Below are 18,914 nucleotides of genomic sequence, written 5' to 3'. Positions count from 1 at the left end.
TCCTCCTTTAAAGAGATAGGGAGGCAGGTGAGGGATGCTTGTATAAACGGGTAGCTCCTCTGCCCTGTTATATCAGTGCCACCACGTGAAGGCGTCCCTCTCTAGAATCAATAAGTTAAACAATCGGAGTAAAAGTGTTAATTTATTTTTTCTTCACCTGTCTTCTCACACCTGGCCTCCTATACTCCCAGCAGCCAGGTATTTCATCACCTGTTCACATCATTAATAACTCACTAACTTATATACAAATCATACAATAAAAAGGCTAATGCTAAGAGAAACACATGTATTCTTTCCCTTTCATATATAATCCACAAACATGACCACCTAACCATTTCAATACGATGATTTATTCTGTGTTTACTTTATGTTTTACTGTCTCCACCGCTGGCCGGTTTACCCCTTTCGCTCCCATCACGTGTTTTTTTTTAATCTTGTCAGAAGGTTTTAGCCTAGGGAGTGACGATTTATAGCGACACGTAGAATACAGAGAGTTAAAGATGTTCCCTTGATTTATATATGTCTAGTTTTGTGTGTCTGGGAGGTTCTGTGGTGATTAGGGGTACATCGAAGGACATTGTGTGTGTGTGTGTGTGTGTGTGTGTGTGTGTGTGTGTGTGTGTGTGTGTGTGTATGAATGTATGGGTGTATGTATGTATCATGTATGTATGTATGTGTGTATGTCTGTATGCGTGGTGTGTAGGATTCTGTACGTGTGAGTATGTTTGTCTGTTTGTGTTTATGTGTGTGGGGGGAGGGAGTGGTGGTAATGAGATAGTGTGGGGGTAGGGGAGTGTGACGAAAGAAAACGGGTACTATGATGCAGGCGTCTGAGGGGGACACTTTGGTATTTCTGAAGTACCTGTATTTATAGCTGGGTCGTCAAGCGTATAGGCAAATTTTTAGACGTAATATACACTGAGGAGGAGGAGGAGGAGAAGGAGGAGGAGGAAGGAGAGGAGAAGGAGGAAGGAGAGGAAGAGGAAGAGGAAGGAGAGGAGGAGGAGGAGGAGGGAAGGAGAGGAGGGAGTGTGGAGACGGGAGTTGGGGGGTGAATGACGCAGTAAAAAAAAGTTATCCTAATTCAGCAATGAACTCCCCTATATTATGTTAAAAAAAAAATCCCCCTTTTTTCATATTTAATCAAGAGGTTTAAAATGCAGTTGTAAACCCTCTGGATATAAAAATAAAAATAAAAAAAAGATCTAACTGGGCATTTTTCACTTCTCTCAACGATGCCCTTATCAGACGAAAATCTATTGTGCAATGTCGTTTGTATGAGTCAAAAGTGAATGATGTTTTAGTACCGTTATCTTGCCTTTTGTTTTTTCTTGGAGGGAACAAATTGCGAGCTCCTGGCCTTTGGTTCCTCCTTCTTATAAAAAAAAAGAAAGGATATTCTAACCCCTAATATGAAAATAAATCTCTAGTAAGACAGAAAAAGACAGAAAAAGGAAAGGAAAGAGAAAAAAGCTGATGGACACAAAAAAATCATATACTGCTCTGAACACGTCATGTGCCCTGAGGTGGGAGGAGCAGAATGACGGGATGATGTCAAGGCAAAGAAAAAAAGAGAGAAAAAATGAAAAAAGAAAAAAAAATGAAAGAAAAAGCCATGTCCCCAGTGAACCCGGATTAAGGGATGAGATCACTGAATGAAGATTAATTGTATTTGACACTACCGTAAAAAATGAAGAGGAAGAGGAAGCAGAAGAAGAAGAAGAAGACGAAGTAGTAGTAGTAGTAGTAGTAGTAGTAGTAGTAGTAGTAGTAGTAGTAGTAGTAGTAGTAGTAGAGTAGTAGTAACATTAATAGTAGTAGTAGCAGTAGAAGAAGGAAACGAAGAAGAAGAAGCAGAAGAAGAAGAAGAAGAAGAAGAAGCAGAAGAAGAAGCAGAAGAAGAAGCAGAAGAAGGGAAGTGAGAGCGACATTGCATCAAATTACACCTTCAGTGGAGTGACATGCAATACTTTCACATTTTACTGAGTCAATTCATCTTCTTCTTTCCTCTGACCTCTTAATTATCCACGATCATCATTTTCTTGGAAGTGACCTGGTTAATGAAGGGTAATTATCAGACTCTTTTAGTACGTGGCGCCTCTCCTAATCGGATTAAAATCGTAGGAGGGAGAGAAGAATGAAAGAGATGGTGTGTGCGGAATGAGTCTCACACACACCACCTCTATCGCCTCATCACCCCACCTCTCATTCCCTCTTCCCCCCATATACTTCCCTCATCATTTATCGCCAGTATTATGCTTCTACCTCTATCACCACCCACCATATCTTTTTTTTCATCCACTTCACCACCTCTATGACCACCAATACACCTCTTGTCCAATATCACCCCCCTGTTCTAACCTGCCCAGTAATTGCTTCATATATACCTTCTCTCACACCTGTTCTTCTACTCTATTATTGTGCATCTTCAACCCTCCACTCTAACCATCTCCACCTCCATATCATCTTCCACTCGCCTTCCACCTCTTCCACTTCCCCCACCCAACCATCCACCGGGTGTCCTTCCACATCTTTACCTAACTCTACTCTCTTCGCTCAAAGTAGGCGTAAAATTGCCATCTCTCCATCTAAACACTAGAATACGGTGCTAGTCACGAAGAAGCGCTATGGAATGGATGCAGAGCCGTAGTTTTGCTTTCTTCTTCCACTGAGTTACGAAGAAATAAACTGCAAAAGGACGAAAATCTCCGCCAAGTTAAAATGAACAGAGTGTAGCTACAGTACCGCTCACCTCAGGCCGCCAACTGTGTATGAGCGAAACCCGTAGAGTTTTTCGTTGGTTACCTACAGGGGGGACTATCCTAATACATCACAATCACCACCTATCCCACCTCTCAACCTCTATTCTCTGCATTCTTACCTATCTATTGCTCTGTTTAGGCCATCCACCATCTTCAGCACTCCACTATACCTTCCATCTGCTCTTCCACATTACCATTACTTAACCACTGATCTTTATATCAGACCTTGCACTACCTCCACTATCATCATTACCCCCTTTCTTACTCGCTCTTCCACTCTATGCTTATATTACCAGAGATCCTGCATTTTAGATCTTCCATTTCCAACACCAATCCACCTTTCACCTCTCCTTCCACTTTATCCTTACGTAGCGTCTCCCTCAACCCCTCACCTCTCACCTCCCCTTCTAGCCTTCCTTACCTGACTACTTATCATTCACCTTGGGCCCGCATTTTCGTACGAGTAAAGCCCGTAGAGTTTTGGAGTTGAATTTCTACAGGGGTGACTTCTCTATTACACCACCACCACCGCCACCACCAACACTCACCACCACCACCACTCATCATCACCACCACCACCACCACCACCATCACCCAGCCACACTCCACATCAAACCTCCACTACTCAGCCACACTCCACTTCACCTATTTTCTTTCACCATTTTCATATCTCACCAGTAATCGCTCACTTTAGGCTTTCCACTATTCTCACTACAACCACGGCATCACTTCTCATCTGTTTTTCCACCAAATTATTGTTTATTTTATCAATTCCACCACCACTACTACCACCACCACCATCACCACAAAACCTTCCACAAGTTCCTCCATCAATCCATACTTCCCCATACATACAGGCTTCTCACCATGTCATCTTTCATCTGGTCTTTTCCCTCATCCTTACCATACCATTTACTACTCAGATTAGACCCTCCACCACCTCCACCACTCCACATCTCACCCACTTTGCCACCACTTCCTTATCAAACCAGTTCTCTCTCTCTCTCTCTCTCTCTCTCTCTCTCTCTCTCTCTCTCTCTCTCTCTCTCTCTCTCTCTCTCTCTCTCTCTCTCTCTCTCTCTCTCTCTCTCTCTCTCTCTCTCAGCATTTCACCACCAATAAATTTTTTATCTATTTTTTCTATCTTAGGGAATACTCCTATTTTCCATCGCAAGTTCCGCATCTCTTCTTTTCATACTTCTCATACATTTACCTGTACCGTAATTTGATATCCAATGCCACCTGTCCACGGTACTCAGCTCCCCCCCTCAAAAAAAAAAAAAAACTAAAAAAAAAAAAAAAAACTCGAGCTCTTCGTACACACTCTTTGTTTTTCCTTCACTGCCAAAACAACACCATTTTAATTATATAAACAAGGAATATAAAAGAAGCATAGAAGTCACAGCGCCACAATAGCATGCCGTAAGAGACAGTGTATATTTGCTAACCTGTCATATGAACCGAATTACCTGTTTGTCTGTCTCCCTCTCGCTGCATGTCATCCGGGTTCACGACATAACAATAATTCAAACAGCTTTATTACAATACGGGTACATAGGCAAAGATTTCGGTATTAATTTTGCCTCTTTCTGTCTGTCTGTCACACACACACACACACACACACACACACATGAAACAAAACCCAAACTATTTTTTTCCCAACACAGGTACATAGGCTGCAATTTCCATATTCTCTCTCTCTCTCTCTCTCTCTCTCTCTCTCAAACCCAGTCTCCAAGCACCCATGTATCTCCTATGGGCGCGGACGGGACATCATCGCGTTTGATTAAGAGTTACACCTGTCGGAGTTCTGATTCACACCTGTGCTTTACAATTCTCCCTCACGATTGCTGGAGAAAAGGATGGTGGGGACTGGGGAGGGGGTGGAGAGGGGGAGGAGGTGAGGGAGGGGAGGGACGGAGAGGCCAGGGGGGGAGGAAGAAGTGGAGAGATGGGTGGTGGAGGGGTGATGCTGGGGTGGGAGGCAGGTGGAGAGGAGATAGTTGGGTTGGGAGCAGGATGGAGAGGAGACAAGTGGGATTGAGATGGGGAGGAGGCCATAAGAGTGAAATAAGCTGCAAAAGGACGAAAACCTGGGCCAAGATGAAATGAAAAGAGTATAGGCGTTAACACAGAGGATCCTACGGTACACTCCCAGCTGAAGCCAATCATCTGTCGTTAACTGGAATGGAATACTGGAGCTGTTCCGACCGTGAAAGGGTTAATGGTACCTGTATTAACACTCCTATGCTTATTCTCAGCTTATAAAAATCGTCTGGGGTGAGGCTGAACAGGATGCAAGACAAGGAATGATCATGAGAGGGGTTAACGAGCCGACAGGGGAAATAAAATGGATGAGGGAATGGCTGAGGATGGGGTGAGAGGGAGGCAGGAGTGAAAGGGGTCAGGATCGTGATGGGGATAAGAAGGAAAGTAAGGAGGGGGAGGGAAGGAGGGAGAGAGGAGGGGAAGAGGGAAGGAGGGAGGATGGGAAAGGGGAAGGAGATGGGGAGGGGAGATATGGAGAGAGGAAGAGGAAAAAGGAAGGGATGGAGAGAGGGGTAGAAGGAGGGGAAAGAGAAAGGGAAGAAATGGGGAAAGGCAAGAAAGGGAAAAGGTGAGGTGAGGGAAGAGAGCTTGGTGAGTAGAGAGGAGAAAAGGAGGAGAAGAGGTAGTGAGGAGGGGAGGGGGAGAGGAGGGAGTGAAGGGGGGAGAAGGGAGGGTAGAAAAAGGGGGAATGAAGAAGGGGATAGGGGAGGGAAGGGAAGGGAGAGAGGGAAAGTAGGAGGAGGAAGAGGGGTGAAGAGAGGGAGAGCGGAATTAGGAAGGGAGGGGAGAAGGGGGAGGAGAAGAAGAGGGAGAATGAGACAAGACAAAGGGAGAGGGAAGATTAATGTGCCAGAAGTCTGAGAGGAAGTTGAGAGGAGTATTATTATAAATGAAAAAAAAAAATAAATACTTTAAAATAAAATAGAGAGGGAAAGGTCAAAGTTAAGACGTAGATGAGAATGATGAAAGACTGTAAAGCATGAAAGAGAGAGAGAGAGAGAGAGAGAGAGAGAGAGAGAGAGAGAGAGAGAGAGAGAGAGAGAGAGAGAGAGAGCAGAGACATACAGAGACAGACAGACAGATAGTCACACACACACACACACACACACACACACACACACACACACACACACACACACACACACACACACAGGAAGAGATTAAGAAGCACACAGCGAGGGAGAGGAAATGAAAAGAACGTGAGAAAAAGGAAAAAAAAAAAGTTCAAGGCTAATGAGAGATTATAAGGCATGAGAGAAAAGGTGAAAGCCAGAGAGAGAGAGAGAGAGAGAGAAGCAGCATATTCCCCCCTCTCATTTACACATCACAAATACATACCTATAAATCACGGATGAGGAAGTTGATTTTCACACACATAAATTCAACCATCACAGTCTCTATCTTCAATTACCATGCAATACCCCTCAATATGCCTCGGTAAAGAAGGCAATATTAAGAGAGATATTACCCCTACCTCTCATTCCCTCCTGACCACATTGATAGCACCTCAAGATCAGTACAAGGTGTAATGGAAGTACTGATTAATTTACAGGTACATTAATTACCTGTAGTAGTCACTCGTACACCTTGCATTTAACATTACAGGCTTTCCTTTAACTTGGCCCAGATTTTCGTCCTTTTGCTGCTTATTTCACGTAGCTCAGGGACAGAATAAGACAATACTGTGGCTCTACATCCTTCCCATGGCACTACTTCGTGACTAGCATCATATCTAACCATGATCTAGTGTTAAGACTCTGCATTTAAGATGAAGAGAGGACAGTTTTTGGAAGGTAGAGAAAAGGTGTAAAGTCTTTGTATTTTGTATCTTAATTTGTACATAATCTCTGTATTCCATCTTCCTTTATATTTTTTTTTTTACTAAAGAATATATTGTACAGGATACATATTTATATTTTGATAGAAGACTTCATGGTGTGTGTGTGTGTGTGTGTGTGTGTGTGTGTGTGTGTGTGTGTGTGTGTGTGTTGCGGTGAGGGGGTAGAGGGGATGACTAACAATGTGTCTACGAAAGAAAACGGTGACGAGTGACTAGTAAAAAATTTAATATATTCCCAATTATTTGATCTTAAAAAAAATATCAACCCATACAACACTAATAATAACCACAAAAACTGTCAATATTTCTCCCATTGTGTCTATGCTCCTTTCACTTCAACTTGGTTTAAAATTGCCGCCTCTCCATCTTGAATGCTGAGCTGTAACAGGAGATTAACACTAGGATATGATGCTAGTCACGAAGAAGTGCTGTGGGAAGGGTGTCGAGGTGCGATATAAAAGGACGAAAATCTAGGGCTACTTTAAATGCACAGAGAGAGAGAGAGAGAGAGAGAGAGAGAAAGGATGAACCTCACTCTAAACAATACCGTCTCAAGTTACTCTCCACTCTGGCTGATTCGGCAGGAGTTGATTCGCCTTCCTCACTTGCCAATCCCTACGCAGCTTATTATTATTATTATTATTATTATTATTATTATCACTTATCCTTTCACTGCAACTACTACTGCTACTACCACCACTACTACTACTCCTGCTACTACTACTACTACTACTACTACTACTACTACTATTTATTTATCAATTTAATATTTTTGAGAACTCAGCACATAAAAATCTGCCTATTCATCATGGAAAAAAACTACCTGATTGGGAACAATTAAATGAAATGTTGTCACCTTAATTAATATGCCGTTTTAACTGTACCCAAAAAATTCATTGTTTTTTTTTAATTCGCCAAAAAATTAAAAAATCTATGTCACTAACACTTCTCCTTCTAGCATATTTTGAAGACATGCTGAAGAAAGGGAAACCATCTCTTGCATCACCTAAAGTACTTGACTCTAAGGATGCAGAACACTATCATCAATCTTCTTGCATCATTATGGTTTATTGGATAGGCCTATGTTGAGATGGCAGTGGTAAATAAGTTGTCTTTCTAATTAGGGACGAGTGAATCCCTTATTGACAGTCTCTACTCCTACGGTGATTAATTGTAGGAGTCATTAAAGCCATCCCATTAGTTCTTGCATCGTAGAGGTTAATTAGGTACGTAGATTAGATTTGTGGTTATATACTTGGCATACTAACATAGGATGGGTGGCTTCATCTTTACTACATCTTCCCCTTGTAATTGATTTTTTGAAGGACTAGGTATCAGGGAGAGTTCCTGTAGCACGTAGTCGTAGTAGTAGTAGTGGTAGTAGTAGTAGTAGAAGCAGTAGTAACAGAAGGCTAGTAGTAGTAGTAGTAGTGGTAGTAGTAGCAGTAGTAGTAGTAGCAGTAGGAATAGGCTAGTAGTAGTGGTATAGTAATAGTAGTAGTATTAGTAGCAGCAGTAGCAATAGCCCCAGGTTCATCTGACTGTGAACCCAGTAAAATACAGACTGAAGTTTTCCTCCTTCTGCAGTCCACCATCCTCCTTTTGGGGGATAGGAAGCTGAGGGACGTTTGAACAACCGCACAGTGGAGCCACGTTGTTGTATCATTGCCACCACATGAAGGCGTCCCTCTCCATCACCCTTCAACACGTAACTGGCTACAGCGTTACATAATTTTACTCGTTAGCACCTTCTCCTAGCTCAGTATCTCCAAATGCCACGTTTTCTGAAATAATTTGTCATGGGAAAATAAACTCTTGCTTCACGTTAACTAAAAGGCTATCGCAGTACAGCTCACTCCTCACGGCATAGCTTTAGGTTGAAGACTCGATTAAGATGGAAAGATGGGCTTGTGATATGTAAGGTAACTGACTGTAAAGATTTAGTCTATAGTTACTGAAGTGATATACTGATTTAAGCCTGGGACGTATAGCCTTATCTGTCTCTGTCTGTGTCTGTCTATCTGTCTGTCTCTGTCTCTGTCTGTCTGTCTGTCTCTCTCTCTTATTTTATTTCTATGCATATCTCACCACTTCACTGTGAGCCAGAAACATTCCCTTAAATCAGGTAAATTCACTGACCATTTTCTTATTCTTCTTTCTGCAGTGGTTCCCTTAATGGAGGTCCCGAGCAGGCAAATGAGTAGGGAAATTATTTATACTGATTACATATTCGGGGAAAAAAAAAAAAGCTTAATAACTGGACGTGAGCGATTTAGTCATCACAGCCTCTTCATATACAATTTCTCTCTTTTTTCTTTATTTTTTATTTATTTATTTTTTTTTGGGACGAAGGAAAGAGAAGAAAAATAGCTCTTAGTGCACAAAAATTCACTGATTATTAAAAAACTGACTTACGCAAATTCACTGAGAGCGCCAGATCTTACGAAAAATTTATGAGTAATTGCTAGAATCACTGGATATTATAAGATTCAGCTCCCGAAAATTCACTGGGCAAAAAGCTAAAATGTACGGAAAATCACTGAGTAATTCTGATCCACCAGCGTCTCCACGTATACCAGATTTTTGGAGGGGTCAGGCAAGGCGGGAAAATAAGCCGTTGCGTCAGTCTAATAATTCATTGGCCATATTTCGACACACCTGGTCCTGTCTACTCTTCCCTTCTCTCATCCTTCCCGTCCCTATCCTCACACTCCCTTTCACCTCTTCCATTCTTCTCCCCCATCCCTCCTCCTCATTTGCTTTTTTCGCTGTCTGTCTGCCTGTCTTTCTGTTTATCTATCCCTTTATCTATCTTTATGTCGGCCTCCATCTCTCTGTCTCTGTCTCTGTCTGCCTATGTCTGTCTGTCTGTCTCTGTCCGTCTCTCTTTCGATTATCTTTCTATCCATCTATCTTTCTCATCTATCCATCTATTTATCCATCCATCTGTCAATCTGTCTATGTCCCCGTCTGTCTGTCTGTCTCTGCCTATCCATGTCTGTCTGTCCCCCCCTCCTCTCTCTCTCTCTCTCTCTCTCTCTCTCCTTGGTCAGACTTCCACGATTTTTTCCTTTTCATTGCTTATCACGCCTTCTTGTGCAAACTTTATTCATGTATATATTTCTTATTTCTTCCTTTCTGACCTCACTTAATCCAGTCTCTCCTCTCTCTCTCTCTCTCTCTCTCTCTGTGTTTTTCTACATTTCTCACTTTACTACCTAGTCCTGTCTCCCCCCCCCCTTTCTCTCTCTCTCTCAACCTGACAACGTCCCTTTCACCTTACTCCCTCCCTCTCTCTTTAGTTTGATCCCTCTGTCTCGCCTTCTCTCTCTCTCTCTCCTCCCTTTCCCTTTCTCTCTCTCTCTCTCTTACCCTTCCATTCTCCTTGTCACTCAGCCTTTCCCTTTTCAGTCCTTTGTTTCTTTGTTTAGTCTACTTTTCCTGTGGTTATTATACATTTTCTTCCTTTATTCCACTTTATTATTTTCTGAATCTGTGTCGAAGCTTGAGAGTCCGTTCCCTGAGGTCTAGTAGTCTTCCTTCGTGTCGTTAACCTCTACATGTCACCACTTTAGCACTAATACCTACCGTCCATATTGAATACATGCTATAATTCTCTTCTTTAGGACTGGTGTGATGATATATCTCGAGGTGTTTTTACTAGTTGTCTTTACCTACTTATTTATTATTTATTATTTTATTTATTTAACTAGTAAAGTCTGTTTTAAAGAAATTAATTTATAAGACTATGTCTGTTCCCTGCCCCCGGATGAAATCGAACTCACATTCATTCAGACAACAGACCAACCCTCTTATCACTTGACCCTCACCTCATCCATACCCACACAAGTTATTCTTTTATTTGCATTTCGTGTCCTCTCTCCCTCCCTCCCTCTCTCTCTCTCTCTCTCTCTCTCTCTCTCTCTCTCTTTCTAGATGGAAAGACAGACAGACAGACAAATTGATAGATAGGTAGATAGATAGATAGACTGATGGTAAGATATGTATAGTTAACAAAGTCTGCTTCTCATCACATAAACATCAATTGTAATCACTTTATTTTACAAGTTTCCCCTTTGTTGCTTGGTATGTTTTTTTTTTTCTTTTTCTTTTCAACAGAGAACTCATAAGCTGTACGTGAATAGACCTCCCCCCCCCTCTCTCTCTCTCTCTCTCTCTCTCTCTCTACCAGGGCCTACGATGACATCACTGGCGGACGCAGGAAAAACCAAGGCGGATCCGTCGACGAAGCGACCCACCTATCCACGGACGCTAAGAGAGAGAGAGAGAGACAGAGAGAGAGAGATCTATGGTTACAATAGAGATGAAAGCAAAGGGTCAGGGCAAGGGGGTTCCAAAGGGTCGAGGCTAGGGCAGCTTCCAAAGGGTTTATGTTACAGAGAGCTATAGATCGAGCCTTGGGGGTGCTCACAAAGGGTTGGGTTAGGTGGGGTTCTTAAGGGTCGAGGTAGGTGGGGTTCTTAAGGGTTGGGTTAGGTGGGGTTCCAAAGGGTCGGGGTAGGTGGGGTTCTTAAGGGTCGGGGTAGGTGGGGTTCTAAGGGTCGGGGTAGGTGGGGGTTCTTAAGGGTCGAGGTAGGTGGGGTTCTAAAGGGTCGGGGTAGGTGGGGTTCCAAAGGGTCGAGGTAGGTGGGGTTCTAAAGGGTCGGGGTAGGTGGGATTCCAAAGGGTCAAGCCTAAGTTGGTTTCCAGAGAGAAGGGGGGGGGGTTTAGGTGGCATTCCAAATAATATGGGGTAAAGGGTACTTCCAAAGGGCCGGAATTGGTAGGGTCTTCAAAGGGTCGTATCTTGAGTATTTCCAAAGGGAGGACATCCTGAAGGACATCCTGAGGTGTTGTGGATAGGCAAACTTTAATAAGGGACAAAGGTAACCCGTTCAATAGTGACATTTAAAGTATTTATTTATTTACTTATTATTCTCGCAGCTACCTAATAAATAACTATAATGCCTTTACCTTAACCTGAACAAGATCCCTAACTCCTTTAAAGCTCGGTTACTAGCCAGGTGTAGTCTGAATGGAGGTTTGATTTCACTGTTAAGCACGATGACTCATTTCTACCTCACGACGATGGCTTATCAAATTTTACTTAATCATAGCTCAGTCTTCATGATGTGGGAGTGGACCAGTTCTGTCATATGAAAACAACCCACCTATAATACGCAAGCCGGACGTAATTTCAGACTTTGGCACCCGAAGAACTTAGAGGAATTAATGAGTGTGATTCTACCCAAGAGAATTTTCGTAGGGGATGTGCAGTACCTACGTGGATGACAAAAGACCCGAGGTTATGGGAAGATCAATAGAAGAGGGAAACAACCACTGGCTTCAGGATGCGCTAACTACGTGCTGCCGCACCCCTGGGACAGATTTATGGCGTCTTGGAGGAAGTGGTTGTATTGGTGGCGGGATTTATCAAGGAATTCAATTTTTACTTACTCGAGATTTGAATAACTGCCCGGGATTACTTGTTGTAAAGTGAGAATATTTTGCCTTTCTGTGCCTTTGCCAGAAGCCGCATCTTATCTTGTAAGGGGATGTCCTTGAGAAATTTGTGTTCCTGTTCAGTAACAACTTATTTTTCCAAGACGCTCGCACACACACACACACACACACACAAACCGGAGGAACTATCATAAAAGTACCCACTAGATTGTGTCATACATCCATTAATTAATTCATTAATTAACTCAAACCCTTGACATAGTTTCTCTCTCTCTCTCTCTCTCTCTCTCTCTCTCTCTCTCTAAAAGCATCACATCCTCCACTCTACGAAGATCCAGACAATTAAGGAAACATCTTTTAATAAGTCTTGAGATATTTACGGGGTCATTCTTATTCTGAGACGCCGACACACAAGAGACTGTCTCCAAGGTCTCGTGGGCAGGGCTTCGGGGTCGGTGTTTCCATGAACTAGCCTGTGAATGGGGTCTAAAGTTCTTTTTTCTTTGCTTTTTCTTAAGGAAATGTGGGATTACTACAGGAAGATGGAGGATGACTTAAAAACGGCGTACATGTTTAATGCTTTTTTTAATTTTTGTTATTATTATTATTATTATTATTATTAATATTATTATTAATTTACTTATTTTTTGGTCTAGTTGAGAGATGGATACCAGGTAATATAGCATGGGGACGTGGTAGATAAAGAGTCAAATGGAAGGATGAGACAATTTTTCCATTAATTATTCTGAGTGGAATGGAAACGAATGACAAAAAAGGTAAATAAGTTGCAAAAGCTAGAGAGAGAGAGAGAGAGAGAGAGAGAGAGAGAGAGAGAGAGAGAGAGAGAGGTTAATAGTGCTGTGCCAGACATATGTCAGCCCATACAATTTTATTTGGTTAACAGAAACATGCATCTGACGCAAAAATCGATTTTATTTTATTGACAAGCTGAAGCCAAGAGAAAGACATATTTAAATACATGTGGTGACTATCAGATCGAGTCAGAAGTGATGATAGTTTCTTCTGTTTATCTGATGATGATGGTGATGATGATGATGATGATTTGCTTTTTATTTGCCCCGTTCCTGAATCTTGCCCACCCTCCTGATAGCAAGTGTCAGTCTTAGGTAAACCTAACTCTGACAACCAGTAAAAATAAATCCACAAACGTAGGCTCAACATTAAAACTGGTTATCGAAAGTTGGTCAAACGAAGGCTGCGGATTTTATGCAGATAAGTTCAAAGGTTGTGTTATCGTATTTATCTATCAATGAGGAGGAATGATGAAGAGAAAATGGAAACCTGTGTCCAGTGAGAAATGAGCCTGTCAAGATATCAGTGTAGTCGAGATTGAAGTGTTCGTAGGTCAATATTTTACGATATTTTTCCTTTTTATTATCCTGGTTTGGGCTAAAGTCTATTTATATTTGGTAAAAGCTTCATCGCTGGTATCTTGTGTGTGTGTGTGTGTGTGTGTGTGTGTGTGTGTGTGTGTGTGTGTGTGTGTGTGTGGTTTTATGCAACTTTCTGGAAATCTCTCAAAATGGATGACGCAAAATTTATCTGCCAAACAAATATTTAAGATGCAGTGTTTATATTTTCAGATGACGTTATATTATTATCGGAAAACTCTCGTAGTATCGGATCTATAACACGGATAAGACACTGATTTTGCAAGAAGGAAGTACTATGGCTGATGGTTGAACGTGCAGAACAAACAGGCGGCGGAGATCTGGAAGGGCTGATGAATTTTAAGCCTTGATGAGAATGCATATACGAGGGAAAAGTCCTCAAGAACGATTTTGTTTGGGTAGGCATGCTTACTGTACCTTCCATTACGAGAGGATTCCCCAAACTGTCCTCTTACGGTTTCTATCCTTCTGTCTGTGCCTTCATCAATAGCTTCCTTTAGTTCCTTCTTTCTTGCATAAAAAAAAAGTGCTGAATGATTTGGCTTAGTTGTAGTAATGGTAAAATTTAAAAAGCATTACCATATTCTACGCTATATAATGGAGTAAAAGGCTCCTATGTAGTTATATAGTAAGTCTGGCCGGAGAAAAAAATAATAACAGACATGAATTAGGCTACTCAAGAACTAAACGGTAGGCAAGCCACATAAACACATGATTTCTCCTTATCTTGAGACGCGTAAAGACTGAGGAATAAAAAAAAAAGAATGATGAAAATCAGATATATCGTAACCTGGTTTTGAAAATATTCCAGTTGAAAAAAATATTGGAAGTGACATCAGTGTCAATGTAGTCAGATGAAACAATACAGTGCGAAGAGCTTTTGAAGTGTCATCAATGCAGTCAGAAGCGATCCAATATGAAAAGCTTTGGAGGTGACATCAATGCAGTCAGAAGCGATCCAATATGAAAAGCTTTGGAGGTGACATCAATGCAGTCAGAAGCGATCCAATATGAAAAGCTTTGGAAGTGACATCAATGCAGTCAGAAGTGATCCAATATGAAAAGCTTTGGAAGTGACGTCAATGCGGTCATACAAAAGAGTCCAGCGTGAAAGACTTGTGAGATAAATGTTCCCATAAGAGGCAATAGAAAATAAAGAAACTTGTAGTCTAGAAAGAGAAACCAAAGCTGTCACGTGATAAACTCTGTAATTAAGATTTGCGGAAGGGAGATTAATATGGTCAAAGAAGGCAATACATAATGTGCTGAAGGAAAGAGGTTTATGATTAATGAGAATAATTATATTATAGAAATTAATTAAAATATGGGATAAAAATTCAAAGTGCGCTCAAAATGAATACTGATACATTAAGAAAATATAATAATAATAATACCAATGGCGTCGAAAAAGAAAAACATAAATTAACAAAATCTATAAAAGACGATTACTAAGTTGAGGAGATTTACATGGAATCAATATCGAAATAGCTAAACTGAAGTAAATCTTAATAATAACGGGTTTGTGAGGTTCTGAGTATATTAACCACTTCGGTGCGGCAAGGTCATCTCTATGTTAATTCTGCTCTTACATCTTTCAGTTCAGCTTCAACTTCTCGTAATGAAGGGATTAGAGGCATTATATTTTCAGACAATCCCCTTGGTTTGATAACATATTTTTATCTAATTCCTGCTACCGTCAAATTATTTTACTTAATTTAGGAGGGATCTCATAAGCGGGAGGGTTAAAGAATACGAAACAATTTACCCATTAAAACCTGGCCCTTGTTTGTGTGCATCATCATCATCAACATCACCACCATCATAATTAACATCACCATCATCATCATTATCATCATCAAAAATCATCATCAGCATACTAGTCCTATTTCGCTGTGAATAGAACAAGTAGAATCCAGGAACAGGAAAAAGGAAAGCACAAAAGCCTTTAAATAACAGAGGCTAAGAAGTATAGGCAGCATATCTGATAAGGCAAGTTTCAGTGACAGTCTTAGGAAGTAGAGTCGAGGCCATTAACATTTTGACTCAACGAATCAGTGTATTTTATTTATATATTTATTTACTTCTCTACTTATTTTTATGTCTGTTTATTTACTTATTTATTTGTAGACATGGGCATCTCCAAGAACGGCTCAGTTAGTTAGTCACACCCAAAAGGATTTTCACATTCACGGTGCTTCACTGTGGTAAAAATTCATGTGGTGCTTGAATTTAGTGGCGCCTCATTTTCTTTTACAATTATCTAGTATTTCTGTACTTGTGGCTTATACCTGCTAAAATTCTGTACAATCCAGCCACAAGGAGAAATAATATCCAGGACCAGTGTCTGCGAAGGTGGTTTCAATATATATACTTTTTTGGTGAGTGTCATTTTCGAAAGTGTTTTGAAGTTAATGGATATAATAGAATTGTCTAATGGAGTGAAAAGCAAAGGCATTTTCCGCAGGGTTCCAAATTGCTCGAGGTAAAAGCAAAATGACAGTGATAAGAAGCGGTAAAGTGTGGCGAGAAACGTGACAGCTGAATGGTAAGTGAGAGTTTATGTCAGACAACTGGGAAGAGGAGGAAATGGGTGAGACATGGTAAGGGAAATGGTGTATATCTATCTATCTGTCTATATGAGAGAGAGAGAGAGAGAGAGAGAGAGAGAGAGAGAGAGAGAGAGAGAGAGAGAGAGAGAGAGAGAGAGAGAGAGAGAGAGAGAGAGAGAGAGAGAGAGAGAGAGAGAGAGAATACTAAGCCTTTTATTAAGAGGAACTACACAACACTACCGTCCTTAAATCTCTCTCTCTCTCTCTCTCTCTCTCTCAGAATGGCACAAATACAGGCAAATCACACCCAGAGTGGCTGAATTTAACAACATCTGCATTGAAGTGAAGCAAGCAGCCATAAATTCTTTCCTTTGCTCTTGGGTCTAGGGGCTGTGAGAAATGCCAGGGGGGAGACTTGCATGACTGAGGGAGGGAATGCATGAGAGGCGCGTGGAAGGAGCGACTGTCGTGAGGATTGAGTGTCATATTAACTTTATTGTAGCCATTTTTGTTGCTACCATTCATTCTTATACTTAGATCTCTGTCTGTCTCTGCCTGTCTGTCTGTCTCTGTCTGTCTCTCTGTCTCTATCAATCTGTCTGTTTGTCTGTCTGTCTGTCTCCCTCTCTAAAAGGGATTTAATGAAGAGTATATCTAACCCTTAAAATCTATGACCTAAAATAATTATATATACTGTAAAAGTATAAAAAGGTATATCACTTATAATATATACTCTAAGTCATAGCACTAAAGTCATAAACAATTTCAGTCTCTCATTGCAACCATCAGATTACATTATTAAGGTAAGGGCAGACGTCTCGTGGCAATGTGGTACAGTGCGGGAAAATCTGTTTCATACCCACACCAAGACGTCACTCCTTTGATGGAAAAAAACTCAAGTAAAAGGGCAAGAATAAAGCTTGTGTGTGTGTGTGTGTGTGTGTGTGTGTGTGTGTGTGTGTGTGTGTGTGTGTGCAAGCGGAAGCTCGTGTGGTTTCCTGCATGTGTATGTATTTTGATGTTTAGTGTGAACTTAGCATAACCTCCACATTCTTCCTGACAATTGTGGGAAAATGAGAGCGGAATAGAACTCGACTGTGAATGGGACTGACTGTGCTATTGAGAAAAGAATCCTGCACTAAAGTTTTACATATATATATATATATATATATATATATATATATATATATATATATATATATATATATATATATATATATATATATGCAAACGGTTTTAATTAATCAAAAACTAAAGGAAAAGGAAAACTCAGGATAGAACTGTCATCAGCATCTCCATTAAAGAAAAGGGAACACCTATATTTATTTTCAACTTTGTTATTTTGGCTTTGATATTCCATGCACGGAGATTCCATAAAATAAATTACTCATAAAAAGACATTGGTGAATTTGGAGGATAATGCGCTAACGATTAATAAAAAGAATGATAGTATGTAAGCTTAAAAAAAATACTGACCAAACATAGCTGTGGTAAGAAAAATGATAAAGCTGATTAAATTGACGGAGAAAATTAAAGTAGAAATGCAAGTCACTGGCTGGGAAAAACTTGAGAGGACGGGAAAGGACAAGACAGGACAAGGAAGGACAATGTTGAACAGGGAGGGACAAGGCAGGGTAGGGAAGGACAAGGTAAAATAAGGAAGGACAATGGAGGGCGAGGAAGGAGAATGCAGGAGAGTGAAAAAATATGTTGGGGAAGGAAGAGGAAGGACAGGATAGGGCAAGGAAGTAGGATAGCAAGGCAGAAGCAGGGCAAAAGCGGGGTAGGAAAAGAAAACCAGATGGCAAGGCAAGAGTAAGACAGAGGAAGGACAAGGAAGATGAAGGACAAGGCACCGCAAGGAAATAAATGCCAGGACAAGGAGCACACCATAACATAAATTTGGAGGGATCTGCAAGCACACCCTAAATCAGTGGTTTGCTGGGCTCGCCTCCTTATCCTTGTGCACAGTGGGACTAGACTCGACACACACGTCAGCCAAAAGACCCTATTCCACTAGCTCTTCCACCACCCACGGTTCCAAAACGTCCCTATCCGGGCAACAAGAGACGCCCCTTCTCTCAATCAGGTGTGGCGGGGGCGTGAAAAACACATCCTTCTCGTGTCTCTCATTTCCCAGCGCTGTCCAGGATCTCCCACGCCTCTTTAGGAAATTCTTTTATATTTTACGAGTTACGGAGAGGAGACTCATTTTTTTTTTTTATGTCGTGAGTTATTGAGCAGAGATTTTTTTTAATACTTACGGCTTGTGAAAGGATATATTAAAAATTCTCCAACTTAAAAAACAAGGGGGAAAAAACCTATGTCAATCCCCCCCCCAAAAAAAAAAAAAAATCATGTGAAAGGATGTACTGTTAAAAATTCTTCAAGCGTAAATCGCAGAACCAACCCAGTCTTCCCTGTCCACCATAAGTAGCTGGTCAGTCCTTTCGCCCTTCCTATGACCTCCAGTGCTTAAAACGCAGTGTCCAGTGAAGTGATTAAGACGCTCCCTAACACATCCTTCTTGTTGGTTTGTTCTTGTGTATGGCACGTAAATATTCTCTTGTTTGTTAATAAAAGCGTTGTCAGTAAATGCTTTCTCTCTCTCTCTCTCTCCCTCTCCCTCTCTCTCTCTCTCACACACACACACACACACACACACACACACACACACACACACACACACACACACACACACACACACACACACACACACACTGATAGACAAACAGACAGAAACACACACAAACACACACACACACTGATAAACAGACAGACGGACAGAAAACACACACACACACACACACACACACACACACACAGATAACCTACAAGG

The sequence above is a fragment of the Coenobita brevimanus genome, chromosome 28 (assembly GCF_032717465.1).
Source record: "Coenobita brevimanus isolate Jiangsu-jjx chromosome 28, ASM3271746v2, whole genome shotgun sequence".
NCBI classification, from domain to species: domain Eukaryota; kingdom Metazoa; phylum Arthropoda; class Malacostraca; order Decapoda; family Coenobitidae; genus Coenobita; species Coenobita brevimanus.
Note: the sequence above shows the minus strand (reverse complement) of the source record.